Source organism: Saccopteryx leptura, chromosome 5 (genome assembly GCF_036850995.1).
Source record: "Saccopteryx leptura isolate mSacLep1 chromosome 5, mSacLep1_pri_phased_curated, whole genome shotgun sequence".
In the NCBI taxonomy this organism is placed as follows: domain Eukaryota; kingdom Metazoa; phylum Chordata; class Mammalia; order Chiroptera; family Emballonuridae; genus Saccopteryx; species Saccopteryx leptura.
This window is the reverse complement of record NC_089507.1, coordinates 162,864,395-162,884,042: the sequence shown is the minus strand read 5'-3', so window position 1 is coordinate 162,884,042 and position 19,648 is coordinate 162,864,395. Positions and strand designations below refer to the sequence as shown.

The window sequence follows — 19,648 nt, the reverse complement described above, 5'->3', positions numbered from 1 at the left end:
ATGAATAGGTGGAACAACAAATTGATGTTTCTCTCTCTCTGTCTCTTTGTTCCTTCCTCTGTCTCTAAAATCAATAAAAACATTTAAATAAATCAGTTTCGAATGCCTGCCATGTTGAAAGTCAATCCTTGAGAGACAAGTGTTGCATAAGAAAAAATGTTTTATTCTAGGGTCAGAAGCCTGAGAAGAGGGAGTACTATCAACCCAAAGACCACCTTTCTTTAGAATCCAACACATATGGCCCTGGCATATGGCATTAGTGTGGCGTGCAGACATCCCAAATGCAATCCCCAGTCAGGGCACACATGAGAAGCAACCATCTGCTTCTCTTTCCTTCCCTCTCCCCCTTCTCTGTCTCTTTCCTCCCACAACCAGTGGCTTAATTGGTTTGAGCATTTGCCCTGGGCGCTGAAGATAGCTCAGTACTTGAGCATCAGCCCAAGACTAGGTTTGCTGGTTGGATCCTGGTTTGGGCGTATGTAGGAGTCTGTCTCACTATTTCCCCTCCTCTCACTTAAAAAAAAAGAAAGAAATGAAAAGAAAAAATCCAACACATTTCTAGGCAATGCAATATTACCATAGAAAATTGTTTGTCTTCTTAGTCATTGATTTATAGCTATAAACTCACTAAAGAACTAGAAGATTGTCTAACAATCTCTTTGTTGAACCAAGATTTTTATTTATTTAATTTTTAAAAATTATTTTTTATTTTTCAATTATAGTTGACATACACTATTATATTAGTTTCAGGTGTACACCTTAGTGTTTAAACATTACATAACTTGACACTATACATAGTTATTAGAATATTATTATTTTATTTTTTTTATATTTCTGAAGTGAGAAGCAGGGAGGCAGAGAGACAGACTCCCACTTGCACCTGACTGAGTTCCACCCGGCATGCCCACCAGGGGTCAAGGCTTTCCCATTGGCAGCCTTGCTCCTTTGTGGCCGGAGCCATTCTTGTACCTGAGGCTGAGGCCATGGAGCCATCCTCCGTGCCCGGTCCAACTTTGCTCCAATGGAGCCTTGGTTGCGGGAGGGGAAGAGAGAGACAGAGAGGACAGAGGGGGGAAGGGTGGAGAAGCAGGGCGCTTCTCCTGTGTGCCCTGGCCAGAACTCGAACCCTGGACTCCCACACGTCAGGCCAATGCTCTACCACTGAGCCTACTGGCCTGGGCTAGACTATTATTGACTGTATTCCTTATGCTGTATATAAATATCCCCATGTCTATTCTGTAAAAATCAATTTGTACTTCTTAATCCCATCACCTTTTTCACCCATCCTCTCAAGCCTCCTTCCTTCTGGCAACTCTCAAAATGTTCTCTGTATTTATGGGTCTGTTTCTGTTGTACTTACTCGTTTATTTTGTATTATAGTTTCAATATCTGATAGAGGTATATTTAATGTTATTTTGTTGTTCATATTTTATTACCTTTTCTTCTTTTTAAGGAAAACCCTTTAACATTTCTTATACTACTGGTTTGGTTGTAATGAACTCCTTTAGCTTTTTGGGGACTGGGGAGCTCTTTATCTGTCCTTCAATTCTAAATGATAGTTCTGCTTGGTAAAATCATCTTGGTTGTAGGCCTTTGCTTTTCATCACTTTAAACAGTTCTTGCCACTCCTTCTGGTCTGCAAAGTTTCTGTTGAGAAATCATCTGACAGCCTCATAGGAGCTCCCTTGTAGGAAAGTGACTGCTTTAAAATTCTCTTTTGCCCTGGCCAGTTAGCTCAGTCCGTTAAGTGCATCATTCTGAAACAAGAAGGTTGTGGGTTCAATCCCAGTCAAGGAACATACAGGAGCAGCTTGATGTTCCTCTCTCTCTCTCTCTTTCTGCCTCTATCTCCAAAAAAATAAAATAAAATAAATTAATTAATTAAAAGATTCTCTCTTTGTCTTTAACCTTTTGCATTGTAATCATGCTGTGTTTTGGTATAGGTCTCTTTCAGTTCAGCTTGTTAGGGAGTCTCTGCACTTCCTAGACTTGTATGTCTATTTCTTTCACTAAGTTAGGGAAGTTCTCTGTCATTATCTTTTTCAAATGGGATTGCAATTTCTTCTTTCTCTTCATCTCCAGAACCCCCGTGATGCAAATGTTGGTACACTTGAAATTGTCCCAGAGGCTCCTTATACTATCCTTATTTTTTTTTAAGATTTTTTTCATTTTGCTATTCTGATTGGGTGCTTTCTTGCTTCCTTACATTCCAAACTGCTGACATGAATCTCAGCTGCATCTACTCTACTGTAGACTCCCTGTAAATTATTCATTTCAGTTAGTGTATCCTTCCTTACTGACTGGTCCTTTTTCATGCTTTTGAGGTTCTAAGTTGACTGAGCATCCTTATAACTTGTGTTTTAAACTGTAGTAGATTGCTTGTGTCCAATTTGCTTAGGTCTTCTTCTAGAGCTTTGTTCTGTTCTTTCACTTGGGACATGTTTCTTTGTCGTCTCATTTTGGCCATCTCCCTGTGTCTGATTGGGTAAGTCTATGTATCAGGTAGAGCCGCTATGTATTCCAGGCATGATAGAGTCTCCTAATGTAGTAGGTGTTCTGGAGGGTCCAGTGGCACAGCCTCCTCAATCACCCAAGCTGGGCCCTTGAGCTACCCATGTGGGCTGTGTACACCTTTCGCTTGTTGTTGAGCCTCGCTGACAGTTGGTATGTCAAAGGAAGGAATTTACCCCCAGACCAATCTACTAAAAGGACTGAATGTGACCACTGACCACCATGGAGGATCTGCTGTGCAGGGGCCCACTGACATGTGTACGAATGAACACACGCCTCTGACAGACACCAGTTGTGTTGGTGTGTCTGTGTGTCGTTAGTGGGCATAATTGGTTTCATTGTTGAAAGGACAGAATTAAAGATGTAATTTCAGGAACTTTACAGGTTACTCATTATTGTTATTACATTCAGTAGAAATTTTATCTTTATTTAATTCAGTAAAAATCATAGCATTTTAAGAAGGAAATTAGTATCTAAGAACATAAAACTGGCTTTAGACATTTGCAAATGGAAGAAATAGTATGTATACAGCTTTCAAAAAGATTTTGTATAATATTTCAAAACAAACAGTAACTTTTATAATAATTTGTTCATTGGTAAATGAAGTGCTATTAAGGTTTAAACACTTTGCAGCACCAGAAACACTTACTGATGTCAGGTGCCGCAGTGTATAGAGGAGGTCTGGTGACTCACCCTCTATGTCACAGTTATAGTTACTGGTCCATCACTGTCCTCCAGGACTCTTGCATTCCAGAACAATGTTCCGTCTAGGAATTACCATTAATTTTCTGAGCACAGTTAACAGTAAGCTACAAACCAAACTGCACAAGCTACAGAGTAAGCAGTAAAAAAACCTGCTTATTCTGAGCAATACAAAAAATAACAGAATTATCAATTTGACAAACAACTGAATATAAAATAGAATGCACACTAATATTTTGTCTAGGACTCTTTTTAAGCAATTCTCTTTGGCCACAGTTGTGTGACGTCTCTGAGTTTCCATGTGCTGTATAAGAGCCCCTCTGAAATCCTTACTCTTTCCTCTGACTGCTCGGGCCCACACTCTGGTCCTCTTACTAGGCGGTACAGCTTATTGGTATAGTGGGCCCCCCCTCTTCTCCACCATCAGACTCTCAATCACACCCATTAGCTCCCCCACTTGGTCAGCCCACTCATTCCCTCTCACCCGGTTGTTTAGGCACAAGCTCGTCCCCCACACGCTGCCACCAGCGTGTGTAGGGCTTTGTTGTCTGAGTCGTGGATGTACTCCATCAGGGAGCCTCCAGCGAGGTCTTCCTTGTGGGTGAAGAGGACAATTGTGTGTCCCAGGGCATCCTTCCAAAGAGCTCCCTCACCCTCTGCGCGGCCTGCTGGTCCTGGCTGGTGAATTGGCCCAGCTGCGTCACCAGGAGTAGCACGTGGAGTTCCGGGGCTGAGAGCAGGTAGCACCTGTGCACCTCTGTGTGCAGGGCATCAGAGTGGCCGGGTCCAGAAAACATGTCTGGCGTGTCAATCAGGACCAGCTCTCTGTTGCCCCAGCTGCCCGGACTGGCGCTGCAGGTCTTAGTGTAGGGCTGGGCGCACAGCTGGGACCAAAAGGCTCCCTTGTCCAGGACGCTGTTCCTGGTGGCACTTTTCCCGGTTTTTGTTCTGCCCACCAGGATGATCCTCAGCTCTGACCCTGGCCGGGCTGGTTCTTCATACAGAGCCCTGTTAAGCGCAAGTGTGATTACTCTACTGATCATGCCGATGGAATATTTTTAATGATCAGGAGTTATCCTCACGCATGGAAAAGATATTCTCATGATATTTTGCATTTGGGAACTAGAAACTAACTCCATGATCAAATAAAAGAAACTAATTACGGTTTTTGAACATCTGGCTTTCGCTAGGACTGCAGGTATTACCAGGTTGCATCCTAAGAAAACATTCTTGGGGGAGGTGGGGGTGGCAGTAGAGTGACTTAGAAACTGGTGTCATCTTGAAGGCCTGCCTGAATCACTCTGCCTGGCCCTCTGGAAGATCAGGTTACCGGGACTGGAGAAGCGGAGCCAAGACTGTGGGTTGCAGCCCAGGTGGGTTAAGCACTTTGACTCTGCTCCAAGGCCAGAGAGTGCTCTCCTTATCTCAGCTGGGCAGGGGTGTGGTCGTAACAGCTAATACAGTGGCTGGACCAGGGGTATATTGGAATGGGCAATGTAAAATGATTCTTCCTTACGAATAAACAGCTAATAGCTTGCATTCTGCTTGGAGAGAATAGCATGATCTGCATATAAAATAGGCACAGAATAAGGCAAATTAAGCACACACACCTAAAGTCACTTCCTTACCTGAGTGACTGCTTTCATTTTGGTCCATTGATGATCCTGAGGGACAGAGAGACCGGAGACCTAGAAAACAGCAAAAACAACCTATTAACTTTTAGTTCTGAATCATGCAAGACCCTTATATTTTTCTAGTACATTCACAGGCATGCCTGATATTGTTTACACATAGCTGACAAGGTGAACAAACAAGTCACTTCCCCAAAGTCACCCAGTGAGGGTCTTGTTTGGATCTGGCAGCACCTCCAAAGTGAAAAGGCACAGAAAGCCCTGGCCACATGTTAACGCCCAAACTCTTTCCAGTGAGGGCTAGTCATTGGCTAAGGAACCTCTGCCAGTAATGTGTAATCTAAATTATATTAACTTCACAGTTCCTGTAAACTGGCTTCACATATGCTGAAGGAAGTCACTCTAAACCGTTCCCTTAAAATAGGGTGAATGTGTTCTTTAAAAAAATTTTACTTGAGCATAACCTGGGAACTAGACTGCACAACTTTCTCTGAAGGTGGGCTTACCTGATAAAAGACACTGATGGCTCCCCATTTAAACTGGTGACCTCCCAGCTCAGTGCCAAGAGAAAAAAAACCCCAGAAACCCGTGTAGGTCTGCTTCCCCTGTCACCTCCGCTGAGCTTCCCCGCCGCAGAGGAGCCCACCGTGTGTCAGTCTGACATTCCCACTTATGCCACATAAGCAAAACAAACAGTTCACGTGGGAGGTGTAATCAGGAGTGATTTGCTTTCCTGTGGACCCTCTGTTCTTTCTTGTCAATAGAGAAAATGACTTCACCTGGACAGGGAAGCCAGGAAGGCCCCTGGGGAAGCTGGTCTATTCAGTTCCTTCCCACTGGGGCTGTGTCCTCGCCGGCACACGTGTGCCTAAATGCCAAGGCACCCTGAGAAGGAAGTCAGCCTCATCACTAGCAGCCAGTGTTCTGAAAGCAGTCACGTGGGGGAGGAGGGAAGGCATGGGTCAGGGGACACCTCTGATAGGAGACAGCACAGAGTGAGACAGAGGGGGAGCCTGAGAGAAGCTGTGTTGTACTAGTCAGACGGAGAGTGACAGTCACCAACCCTCACAGCAATGTGAAATGGCTCACTCTTGGCTTCCCTGGGACCCCTGTCTCCCTTTCCTGTCCAGCCCTGTCATTCCAGGGAACACAACTCTCGGAGATGACGATCTAGGTAGTGCCTAGGGTAATAGCTGGGAATGTCTACACTCAGAAAGATCAAATCAAAGTGTCAACGTGGAAATCCTTCAAATGTTCTTGTTCCTTGTTTATCTGACAGTCATTTCAGCAGGGGAGAGAGAATAGGAAGCTTAGATTGCCTTTAAATTCACAGACCAGCAGTGACACGTGTTGCTCTCTGACCCCAGCCTTCCATGAGGAGTAATCGCAGGGTCCTGACCTCACTACCAGGGAGACCAGGATGTGTGTGAACAGCACTCTGGTACACACTGTATCAGTTTGTCTTAAATTCTTCTGGTCCTTCACTGGGCAGTCCCTTCAGTGTGCTTAAAGTGCAACACAACATAGTCACTGATATTAAGCACTTCCTAAGGTATATAAATATCTAACCATTATGCCATACATCTGAAACTAATATACTATTGAATGTCAACTGTAAATTAAAAAAAAAGTTAAAGAAATCAATAAAGTTTTCAAAGCTTAAAAACATGGGTCCTATGGGAAACTCACAGACATCAGGTGAGACAAAACACTGTAGGCCTATTTGCTTCAGTTCCTAGTATCTGATATGTCACATCCAGCTGTCAACATCACAAGGCATGCTAACAGGTAGAAGAAAAAATACAACCTGAAGACACAAAGCAAATATTAGAACCACTCAGATAGGACACAGATTTTGGGGTGGTCAGACACTGAATGTGTGTGTGTGTATGTGTGTGTGTGTACACATATATAAAGAGATTTATTATTATAAAGAATATTTATTTATTATGAAGGATTGGCACACATGATTTATTATAAGGAATAGGCTCATGTGACTATGGAGTTAACAGTCCGAAGATCAGTTATCGGCAAACCAGAGTCTCAGGAGACCCAATGGTGTCATTCCCATATGAAAACATTGAATTCGAGACTCAGGAAGAGCTGATATTTCAGTTCAAGTCCAAAGTCTGGCTCTGAGAGAAAATATTTAAAGGAAGGAGGAATTGGGGGGAAGAAAAGAGACTGAGTTTGTCATGACAGTGAAGGCGTAGGACAGCTACAGGACTCGGCCGTTCTCCAAAGTGGGGGAGTAGTTAACAACCATTGCCCTCAGGTAAAATCCTTTCCTTCAGCCTCTGAGTTCTAGTTATGCTAGCTCAACGTCAAAATAATAACAGTGTCCTGCTCTTGTTTTTCCTGCTTCTGTTACTGAGGCTGCAGGCGACATGCAAACAGCAGGGTTTCTGCAAACAGCCTGGCCCCAGTGTTCCCACCCATTTCCTGTCTCTCAGCACAGCAGGCAGCCCTCTGTCTCCAGCTCTGCAGGAGAGGGGCTTTCCACCAGGGTTTGCTGAAGAATATAAGCAATGGATTCTTTGTATTCAAAAGCCTGCAATACCTTGTCCTACTTCCTCCTGTCAAGGCCCCCAGAAACCTGCGATGTGTCTGTCCCAAAAGGAGAAACCAAGAACTCACAAGAGCCCACAGTCCTGGGAGTCGGGGGACATGGCCATTCCTCCTGTTCAACCGCCAGCCCCATGGTGAGTCCCAGGGTGTGGGTGAGTGTGCCTGTGTCTGTGTGTATGTTTGTGTATGTGTTGTGTTTGTAAGTGTGTGTGTATGGTGTGTTTTTATATGTGTTATGTTGGTGTGTTTGCATGTTTGTGGGCATATATATGTGTATTTGTGTTTCTGTGTGTCTGTTGTCTATGTATGATATGTGTGTATCATGTTTGTGAGTGTGTGTTTTGTGTTTTTGTATGTGTTGTTTGTGTGTGTTGTGTGTATTTGTGTATGTTGTGTTTGTGAGTGAGTATATGTGTGTGAGTTGCATGTATTATGAGTTTTTCTTGTGTGTTTGAGTGCATTGTGTGAGCGGCATGTTTTTTGTGTTTGTGTGTGTTATGTCTGTGTGTATGCCTGTTTGTTGCACATATGTGTGTGTTTGTGGTATAAGGAAGAGCTGTTGCTGAAAAGCTAAGAGAACTTTGTACCCTTTGTGCCCTGCCTCAAAGTCACTGCTGAATCTTGGGGACAAAGCTTCAGTGAGTTTCACTTCCTGAGAAACATAACAAGGTGACGTATGTGCTCCGTGTTCCATGTTGGACACAGCACTATGGAGTGTAGCAAGGTGGGGCTCTGGTCAGGGAGACCAGAGCCCCACCCCGCGAGTCAGGTGTCCCCACACGCCAGAGCCTTCACCTAAAGACGGTCCCTGGCTGTGTCTTTCTGAGTGTCCTGCTTGTGCTGGCAAACAGTCCTGGGGCCATGTACTTTCTGTCCCAACCCCACAGAGGAGCTCGAGCAGACACAGCAGGATGGGACAGGGAACTACGAGGCAGTACGGGTCACAGCAGGGTACATTTCTCTGTCACCAGGAGGTGGGGTGACACAGCCCTCTTTGCCAAGATGAAAAGTTGCTCTAGAAAATGTCATAAAATGTGTTGGAATCTTATAAGGAGCACAATACATCTAGCTCAGGACTAGCACTCGCACTTATGGGGACACTGAGACCCAAGCAGCGTGACCATGCTAATTGATGGTCATGGAGATGGGACTGAGGTCTCCTGGCTCCGGGCAGGAGTGTCTCCAAACTGTGAAGTTCCTGTGCCGAGGTTACTAGCCCCCTCACCACAGTGCCCTCCCACCTACCCCAGCCTCTGCCATCCTCACTGCCAGGCCTTCCCCAGGGACCAGCCCATGCGCCTCGACACCCAGCTCCCTGCAGCCAGCCCCGCACAGCAGCTTACCACACACGCCCTCTGCCACTGGCCACATAGCTCCCCACCGCCCCGGGGACATCTCCCCGCCGTCCCGGGGACATCTCCACACAGCCCCGAAACATCACCCTGCTATTCTGGGACATCTACCTGCTGCACAAGGACATCTCTCCACCACCCCGGGACATGACAGTGGACCTGCTTCTGCGTCTCTGCCCCTTCCTCCTCCTCACAGGGCAGCCCCCAGACCTGCGGTCCACCCTGATGCCATCCGTTCCTCAGGCTGCAGGCCAACTGCACCTTCTCCGTGAAATTGCATAAACTCAGGATAGAGACCACAGAGGAGAGGGAGAGACAGACAGAGAGAAACCCAGAGGGAGGGAAGGGACAGACAGACACAGAAATGAGAGAGAAAGAGAGAGAGAAACAATTCACTAAAGGAGGTAGAGAATGTCTCAGACCTCCTCCCCTCTCCTCACTCAGTCCACCCCCAGCTGAAAGCAATGCAGAAACTTCCTTCTAGCAAGAAAATGGCAAATTCAGGAGCCTCTTAAAACTCGGTTGAACCATTAGGCAGACCTGTTATTTCTCCAGGTGGAGGAAGAGTATGAGTTAACTCCCCCAGTCAGTCCTGCAGCTGTGCCGCCCCAGCACCCTGAGCAAGACATGTCTGGAGGTGAAACGACTTCCCAGGGTATGAGGACCTGAGAGAGGTGTGGGCAGGGCCTTGTGAGGTGCAGAGGTGTGCTAGGAGAGGCAGCAGGGCACTGCACAGTCAGGATGCCCCATCAGAGAGCCTTTGGGTGAGGCCTTGCCCACCCTGACTCAGTAAGAGGGAAAGGCCTCTGGCAGACACAGTGGGAGAAAGGAGATGACAGAGGGCATCAGTCATGCCCTCTGGAAGGGGATGTGACAAGATGACGAGCCCTGGCAAAGGCTTGCAAGCCAACAGGCCCTGTGGGTGCTCCCAGCACGTTCAGATGTGGCAGCGTTCAAGGTCGCAGGGACTGCGAGCACCATGTGACTGAGCAGCAGCCTCAGACCCAGACTGGGCCTTCTCAGGGGTTCTCCCCCTAAGCTATTGCGTCAGGGTCAGGTACTTAACAGTCATGGGCTGAACTCCATTCTCTGTGTAACCCAGGGAGAGAGAGTTTAGGAGTGCTGGCACCCATCCATTTCCTGGCCAGAAGAAATGACTTGTGTTTCATTATATATTTGAACACAAATGACTTTCTCACTATATGCACATCAGTGTCCTGAGTCATTGGGAGAGAGCCATATTAATAAACCTCAAGGGAAAATTACCAACATAGGTGCTGACACCTGATTTGCCCTTTCTCGTGGCAATTGAGGTTAAATATTGCTTCTAAAAGCCTCTCCTGAGCTGCAGCAGTAGATTTGGTGTGCATTGGCTCCTGACTCGCCCGGATGGGGGTTCCTGTCTTCGGCCAGCTTCCAATCGGTGAGGGTGAACACACCACCTTCACAGTCCTCTCAGAGCCTACTGGGGGACTGCAGGGAGCCAGCATCCTCAGTCAGACCTGGCTGGTGGGTCAGCCAGCCGAGGATGCCAGTCCCGCCTCTGGGAGGGTCAGGGCTGTCGCTGAGACATGTCAATGTCTCCAGTGAGTCATAGACTTGGAAACCAGAGGTGCCCTTTGATGCATCTCTATGTGCTCTGGGTCAGAAACCTGAAAGGCCAGGAGAAGGAAGTCTCTTCCCCTCCTTCAGCCCCTCGTTCCTAAAACCTCACCATTAGATTTTTCAATGTTAAGTTGGCAGATCCAAGTTATCTCTCTCCCAGTGGTTCCTGTATTCGGCTGGGTGGGACTATTCAGCCCAAACGTCAAGGATGTAGCCTAAGAATGTGGCCCCAGTGTGCCTCTGTGCTGTGGAGCCAGAGGTCTGGCTGCGAAGTCCCACCGTCCCCACGTTCTCTGTTGGAAAAGCTGATGGAGGTGATGTGGTCAGTCACCTGAGGGACAAGATATAAACACAGACGCCACACCCTGAGGAATTCAAAACAGGGACTCAAACAGGCATTGGTACACTCATGTTCACTGCAGCCTTATTCACAATAGCAAAAGTGGAAACAACTCAAATGTCCATATATAAATGAACAAAATGTGGTCCATCTGTAAAATGGAATATTATTCAGCCATGAAAAAGAGGGAAATTGTGACACATGCTACAGTATAGATCAGTGTTTCCCAACCTTTTTTATGCCATGCCCCACCTTAACCTTTCTAAAATATTTATGTCCCCCCTATGTAACATACATAATTTTTAACATTAAAAAATTGATTTGTTCACTTAATAAACATAAATGATAGGTTCTAGGAAGAAATCACTATGAAATTGTTAACAAAACACAGTAAGTAAAATTTCAAAACATATAATGAAAAACAGAAATTTAAATTCCAAATAATTTTAATACAGATTTTTCTATATTAATTTATTATTTTAATTTAGTGTGATCCTTGCACTTGATGCTTGCTGCACAGAGATTTTATATTAGGTTCCAATTTGGTTAGCTTTAGTCTCAAGTCTCCACGTTGTGTTATATCCAGCCGATTTCTTTTTTTTACCAGTAAATCATTTACAGCACTAAATCCACATTCAGCTAAAAATGAAGATGGAACGGTAGCAATAGTTTTCTTGCACATTTGGTTGAATTTGGGTATTTGATTTCTGTTTCTTCACAAAGCCATGCCATCGCTCTTTTGATATTAAATAAAGCTTTAACTGACTCATCATTTTGCAATTCTGCGAGTTCTTCTTGATAGTGCATATTTGATATATCAGACAAATCCACTAACATTGGCTGCATCATCCATGTTGGGAAATCAATTTGTTTTAAATCAGAAAATCTTTCTTTTAAATCAGCCGATAGAATATTCAAATGATTGACGATAACAAGTAAAGTGGTATCAGTTACTTCACATTTTTGGAGCCAATGAAACTGTTTAAAGTTTTTGTTGTTAATATGTTTCTGACATAACTCAATATTGGTAATGAAACCAAATATCTTTGCTTTTGCATCAACAAGAGTTTTATTTGTTCCTTGAAGTTGCTTATTTAATATATTTAGTTTTTCAAAGATATTGGCTAAATAACTCACAAATGCTTTACCATCTATTGTTAACAGATACTTCATTTCAGGTTTGTCGCTTAAAAAATCACTAAGAGTATCAAACAGTTCCATAAATCTTTTCAAACAGTTTCCTTTAGATAGCCATCTTACTTCAGTATGAAGTAAAAGTCTCACATGGTCTCACATGGTCTTTGTTCTTCACAAAATAGCTTGAAAAGACGCTCACATTTGGCACTAGCTTTAATAGCATTAACACACTTTATTACTGTATGTAATACTTCATTCAGAACAGGCGAGATGTTTTTAGCTACCAAGTTTTCCCTATGAATAACACAATGCACAAGAATCATTTCTGGATTCGCATCTTTTATCAATTTTAAGCAGCCATTTTTCTTGTGCATCATATTGGGAGCACCATCTGCAGCACAAGATGTTATATTTTTCATTGGTATATCATTGACATCTAAGTAGTTTTTTAGCTTATTATATATATCTTTGGAGGTAGTAGTGCTTTCTAATATTTTACAGAGCAACATTTCTTCAGCAAAATGTCCTTTATCAATATATCTTACGTAAGTTATCAATACTGCCTCACTGTCTCTCAAAGTTGATTCATCCATTTGCAAGGAGAATTTTCTTGTTTTCAGCTTTTCAATAAGTTGTTTTTCAATATCCTCACTCATTTCATCTATTCTTCTGCTAACAGAATTGTTACTGAGTGGCATAGCTTTTACATCTTTGTCATCTTTTTCAAGAGCCGTTTTAAGAAATGCTGATGTTGACGGTTTTATTAAATTCTCTCCTATAGTGTGATTTTCTCCAGTTTTAGTGATGAATAAAGAAATTTGGTAACTAGCCTCAAGAACACGATTATTAGTTGAAGTATGAGCAGTAAATAGAGACTTTAATGTTGTTCTTTTTTCAAAATTTTTCTTTAAAGTTTTAAAGTAACTCAAATCTGAATTAATATGAGCACTATGTTTCGCCTTCAAATGTGCCTCAAGACGACCTCATTTCATTGATTTGTTGGTCAAGCATTGCTGGCATAAAAGACAAAAAGGAATCCGCTCATCGTGAACAGCGGGTATGAACCCAAATTTTAAATATTCCTCTGAATATTGACGAGTTTTTTTCTTGCTTGCACCACTCATTTTACTATGGGATATAAGAAATAAAAATAAGATCAATTAAAAACTAATATTAAAATATGTGTTAAAATATATTCAATGTGACAGAGTAAACGTATACTAAAAATTCATATTTTTTAAAATGTATATAACATATTTACTACACTACCACCGCAAATCAAAAGGTATCTATATTTTTTCCACTTGACAAAATTTTCTGGAAAGTTATGCTTCTAAAATTAAAATTGTCGTGCATGCACTATTATAGCCCCAATAATATTTATAAAATATTATTGCTTTCTAGCCCCGATGCAAGAAGTACTTAATAAAGAGTTTAATATTGATAAAAATAAAATCAAATACTTACCAATTATATCTATACAATATATATATGTATATTTATTAAATCAACGAGCTTTTACAACAGTTTTGACTGACACTTATTTCAAATTAATACCAACTGAATGATGTGAAACACTACAGAAGTTGCGATGGGCCAATTAGGTGAGAATAACTGCATTGTTTAGTGAGTTTTTAAAATGTCCAGGGTTCCCCACGGCAGATGGCACGCTCCGCCGTGAACCCAGGATGAAGTTTACTTGATGACGCCAATCACCCAGTTGATATTTTGGTATCGTCAAACGAAATTATACTTAGTAATTATTTACTGCAATTATTTAAGCATTGCATTTTTTGTTAAATTTGGCACCGATATCTAGCATTGCATTTAAATGGCCCGGGGCGAAAGAGTTAAAGTCACGTCGAGTCCATTTTCAAATTGCCCCCCTTAACTATTGAATTGCCCCCCTGTGGGGCGTGGGCCCCACGTTGGGAAACACCGGTATAGATGAATCTGGAAAACACTACACCAAGTGAAATAAACCAAAGACAAAAAGTCATACGTGTGGGAATCTGCTCTTTTGAAGTCCTTAGAATAGTAGAATTCACAGAAACAGAAGATAGACTGCTAGTTAGAGGGGTTCGGCAGATGGAGGAATGAGGAGTTACTATTTTGTGGGGACAGAGTTTTAGTTTGGGGTGATCAAAAGTTCTTGAGATGCGTAAGAGTGATGACCACACAGCAATGTGAAGGCACTCATATCACTGAATTGTACACCTGAAAACAGTTAAAACACTGATTTTTATGTTGTGTATATTTTACCACAATATAAAAAAAATTTTGTTTCAAGAGAAGAATGTGAGCCCTGGGCAGGTCCATGGTGCAGATGTTGAACTTTGTCCCTCCTGCCAGGACAACCAGCCCCTGAGGTCAGGGAGTTTATCCAGGGGTGAGGCCGCTGATGAAGCTGAACGGGGTGCCTGGGCTCTAACCCACTCCCTCTGCTCTCTCCTGACACTCCAGGTCCGAGGGCGGAGGAGCAGAACCCCCAGAGGCTGAGGCTCCTCCTGGTGGGGAAAACCGGCAGCAGGAAAACCTGCATCCTGGGCAGGGAGACGTTTACATCCAAGCTCAGAGCTAAACCAGGGACCACAGCCGTCGGGAATGGGACCTGAGTCTGGGCCGGGAAGACACTCAAGGTGATCGACACCCCTGATGTGTTGTCCCCGCAGCTCCCACTAGCAGTGGCCACTCAGGGCTGCTGTATGGCCCTCACCTCCTCCTCCCCAGGGCCACACGCGGTGCTCCTGGTGACAGAGCTGGGCCGGTTCACCGCGGAGGACCAGCAGGTGGTCCGGTGCCTGCAGGAGGTCTTTGGAGTGGGCGTCCTGGCCTACACTGTCCTGGTGTTCACGCAGAAGGAGGACCTGGACGGTGGCTCTCTGGACGAGTACCTGCGGGAGACCGACAACCGGGAGCTGGCCTGGCTGGACGATGTCCTCCGTCCTTCAACACAGGGCGGAGGGCACGGAGCAGGAGGCCCAGCTGCAGGAGCTCCTGCAGCAGGTCGGGGTGGTCCTGTGGGAGCACGAGGGCCGCCACTACAGCAACGAGGCGTACCGACACTGCGGGCAAACCCTGCTCGGGGACGGGCAGGGCCGGCAGCCAGCCCCAGGCCAAGGCGCGGAGGACAGGCCCCAGGATGAGTCCTGCTGGGAGGGCCTGAGACTCATCCAGAGGGCATCTGAGGACACTCACAAACACCTCCTAAAGGGGGCACCCATCTGAGCACGTAGCAGACTGCAGCCAGGGACAGCTGCTTCCAGCAAGCCTCCCTCAGCCCTGTTTCCCCTCCTACCAGCCCTCACCCTCCCTGGGTCACTGCCCAGATCCATCTCCAGGTCACTGTCAGGTGGGTTACAGAGTCTGCAGCTCCCTTCCCGGTCCTTCCTCGCAGCTCCCGAGCACGTGGTGCTCCTTGCACGCTGCCCCAGGGGCACCTCTCCTGGCACTGACATCACATTTCCTGACATTCTTCTCTGCATCCCTATAGAAGCAAAGCTTCCAGAGGGCAGGTCACGCCTCATTGTCATGTGACCCCCACAGCATCGGGGTCACTGGGGTCAACCTTAAAGGATGATAGCAAACCAGTGTGGGATGTTGACAAGGTGACTTCACAGCCCCTGGGCTATGTCCTCACCCATAAAGGGGACAGGCATAATGACTTTTAAGGTACCAGCTCTGCATGGTGGGTCAGGACACAGCAATGGCTCTGAGGCATGTGGGGAGGCAGCTGTGGGGCTAGGGAGGAGGAAGAAAGCAGGAAGAGGGAGGAGGCAGGACGAACAGCCCTTTTATTCTCCTCTGAAAGGGGCTCTTGAATCCCAACGAATGAGCCTCATGAAAACTTCGTGGTGGGAATGAGAGCAGAGGGTGAGGGGTACCCCGGAGCCAGGCCTGGTCCGAGGCGGCCCCTACACCTGGTACTGGGCATGGGGGCCCAGAAGAAGCACTTATCTAAGAACAACTTAGGTTAAGGATGTTGTCATTAGGGTCCCCTCTCATTGTATCTGCCTTCTGATGGGAGAAAACAAACGTGATTTTTAACCCTGTCTCAGCCTGACCTGCCACCCCTTCCCTTCTCATTTGCTAGTGGGGAGAAAGCATGCCTGGGGTCAGTGTCTGGGGTGTGATAGGGTTCCTCAGTAGGATATTGACTCTCATATAGAAGAAGCCAGAGTAGAAAAGGAACCCGTGTTGGGGACCGAATAAATAAACAGGGTATTTTTACAATCTGGACAGAGGCGCTAGGCCCAAACCTCACCTCATTTGCCTAGTTAACAAAGAGCTACACCTGATTCTCATTTCGCTCACCCATGTTCTGCGGAGGAGGCTGGAAGCTAGTGTCTTATTAGTGTAAAGTAGATTTGGATGGTATAGTGGGGGTTGTCTTTGAGTAGCCTTGCAAACTTAATTGAATTGCTGATGGACTACATTTTTTTCTATGAATAAAAGTGGATGTGCTTCTGGGAGCACAGGGTTACAGTTAAGGAACGGTAGAGACTGTTTGCCGTGGCATCCTCCCAAACCCATCTGTATGTGTGTGTGTGTGTGTGTGTGTGTGTATATCTTTAAGTCCCTGTTTATCATTTATTTCAATTCCATACCTTTTCCCGTTTGGGACCCCGGTATATACTTGTTGTGGTTTGATCCCAACGAAACAGCAAAGGTGGCAGCTGAGTGACAAACATCATAGGGAACAGCCTGCCTGGGGAACTGGAAGAAGTCTATGTCACGTGGGTGTCTTTCTGGAGGCCAGCTCCTAGAGACAGGGCCCATAGGAGCAGTGTGGACTGGGACCAGAGGATACCCGGGTAGTGGGCCAGCCCTGCCTCTGATTGGCAGGTGCCATCTAACCTCAACAACAGCCCGACACACCTTAGATGCACTTTAGCTGCTGTGATGTTCAAGACGCATCTTGGGGAGTCCAAATACCTGGGGTAACTGGATAGTAAGGAACAGGGGAAATGCCACCGATAGACCCCTGTTTTCCTTTCTTCAAGCCCTGGGGCAGAGGTTCCCTAGCTACCTTCTGTAGGGAATGGCAGAAGTGAAATATAAAATTTCAGGCCCTGGCTGGCTTGCTCAGTGAATAGATCATCAGCCCATTGTATGGACCTCCCAGGCACAATTCCTGGCCAGGACACACAGGAGAAACTACCATCTGCTTCTTTCCTACACTTTCCCCTTTCTCTGCCTCTTCCCCTGCCATAGCCAGTGCTCAGTTCGAGCATTGGTCTGGGTGCTGAGGATGGCTCGGTAGGTCAAGCACGTCAGCCTCAGGTGGTAAAGACAGCTTGTTGATTTGAGCATTGGGCCCCAGAAGGGGTTGTCAGGTGAATCATGGTTAGAGCACAGGTGAGAGTCTGTCTCAATGTCTCCCTTCCTCTCACTTAATAATAATAAAAATTCAAATTCAGGACTAAAGAGACCAGGCTTTTGCTGTCTTGAAACTTCTCCTAATAACATCAAAAGTTATATCTCATAACAACTTTTATTTAAAATCCACAGAAACTTCCATGGAAATGAACTAAAAAGTCGACAGTGGGGACTTGTAACCCACCCCACCATTCTTGTAACATTATTTCTGTACATGATGGTGTTAGGGTTAAATTATACCCTGTAAGACTCAAATTTCCCCTCACCCAACTTCTTTCCAGGACTCAAACCAGAAAATTCTCATCCCCCACTCTGAGGTTGTAGGTCATTTGCTTGCTATTTTCTCGCTTCCGGGCTTCCTGTCCTTCACTTCGAAATGTAGCAAAAAGTTCACCTTTGCAGGAATGTCAGTGAAAGCTTTCATTGGGGAGGGACCTGACCAATTGAGGAGTTTCAATCACAATAGTTGTGAAAGCCTAGCCACAGGCCCAGAGGCCCCAGGACCCAGCTGTTCCTGGGATATTTCTGACCTTTTGGCTCTCTTAAAAGCTGCTAGAGAAAAGAAGGCCCTACAAAGGAGCCCCCATAAGGATAATATTTGACTTCTCAACAGAAGCCCTTGAGACCATAAGGGAATGGCAAGAAATATTCAAAGTAATGCAGAACAAGAGCCTACAACCAAGACTACTTTATCCAGCAAGGCTATCATTTAAAATTGAAGGAGAAATAAAAAGCTTCTCAGACAAAAAAACAAAAACAAAAAACAAAAAACAAAAAAACTCAAGGAATTCATTACAACCAAACCAATGCTGCAGGAAATGTTAAGGGGCCTGCTGTAAACAGATCAAAGTGGGAAAAAAATATACCAAAAGAGAAATACAGCTTTAAAGAATAAAATGGCAATAAAAAACTACATATCAATAATAACCTTAAATGTAAATGGATTAAATGATCCAATCAAAAGACATAGGGTAGCTGCATGGATAAGAAAACAGGACCCCTACATATGCTGTCTACAAAAGACACACCTTAAAACAAAAGATGCACATAGACTGAAGGTAAAAGGATGGAAAAAAAATATTTAATGCAAATAGAAATGAAAAAAAAGCTGGGGTAGCAATACTTATATCAGACAAAATGTACTTAAAAAAAAAGACTATAGTAAGAGGTAAAGAAGGTCACTACATAATCATAAAGGGAGCAATCCAACAGGAAGATATAACCATCGGAAATATCTACGCACCTAATATAGGAGCACCTAAATATATAAAACAGAATTTGATGGATTTAAAGGGCGAGATCAACAGCAATACTATAATAGTAGGAGATTTCAATACCCCAAAAACATCACTGGATAGATCCTCAAGAAAGAAAATTAACAAACAGCAGACTTAAAGGACACACTAGATCAACTTGATTTAATAGATCCCTTTAGAATCTTTCACCCTAAGGCAGCAAAATATACATTCTTTTCAAGTGCTAATGGTACATTCTCTAAGATAGACCACATGTTAGGACACAAAAGCAGTCTCAACAAATTTAAGAAGATTTAAATCATATCAAGCATTTTCTCTGATTACAATGGTATGAAACTAGAAATCAACCACAACAGAAAAACTGAAAAATACTCCAACACATGGAAACTAAAAAACATGTTATTAAATAACGAATTGGTTAACAATGAGATAAAAGAAGAAATAAAAAATTCCTAGAAACAAATAATAATGAGCAAACAACAACCCAAAATTTATGGGTCACCGCAAAAGCAGTCCTGAGAGGGAAGTTCATAGCACTACAGGCATTCCTTAAGAAGCTTGAAAAACCTCAAATAAACAACCTAACCCTTCATCTAAAAGAACTAGAAAAAGAACAGCAAGTAAGGCCCAGAGGTAGTAGAAGGAAGGAAATAATAAAGATCAGAGTGGAAATAAATGACATAGAAGCTAAAGAAACAATACGGAGGATCAATGAAACCAAGAGCTGGTTCTTTGAAAGGGTAAACAAGATCAATAAACCTTTAACAAGACTCACCAAGAAAAGAAGAGAGAGCATTCAAATAATAAAAATGAGAGTGGAGAAATAACAACTGACACAACAGAAATATAAAATATTGTAAGAAAATAGTATAAAAAACTGTATGCCAAAAAATTAACCAACCTAGGTGAAATGGACAAATTTTTTGAAACATATCATCTTCCAAAAATGAATCTGGAAGAATCAGAAAACCTAAACAGACCGAATACAACAAAAGAAATTGAAACAGTTATCAAAACACTCCCAAAAACAAAACTCCTGGGCCCGATGGCTTCACTGGTGAATTCTACCAAACATTCAAAGAAGAACTAACTCCTATCCTTATCAAGCTACTTCAAAAAATTCAGGAGGAAGGAACACTTCTAAGATCCTTTTATGAGGCAAGCATA

General features: G+C 44.1%; 2 pseudogenes; one reads left to right on the top strand and one right to left on the bottom strand.

Moving 5' to 3' along the window:
• Nucleotides 1–2,930: 2,930 nt before the first annotated feature.
• LOC136406598 (GTPase IMAP family member 2-like) lies at nucleotides 2,931–4,256 on the bottom strand (annotated as a pseudogene).
• Nucleotides 4,257–8,898: 4,642 nt separating this feature from the next.
• Nucleotides 8,899–16,331, top strand: LOC136406382 (GTPase IMAP family member 6-like; annotated as a pseudogene).
• The last annotated feature ends 3,317 nt before the right edge of the window (nucleotides 16,332–19,648 follow it).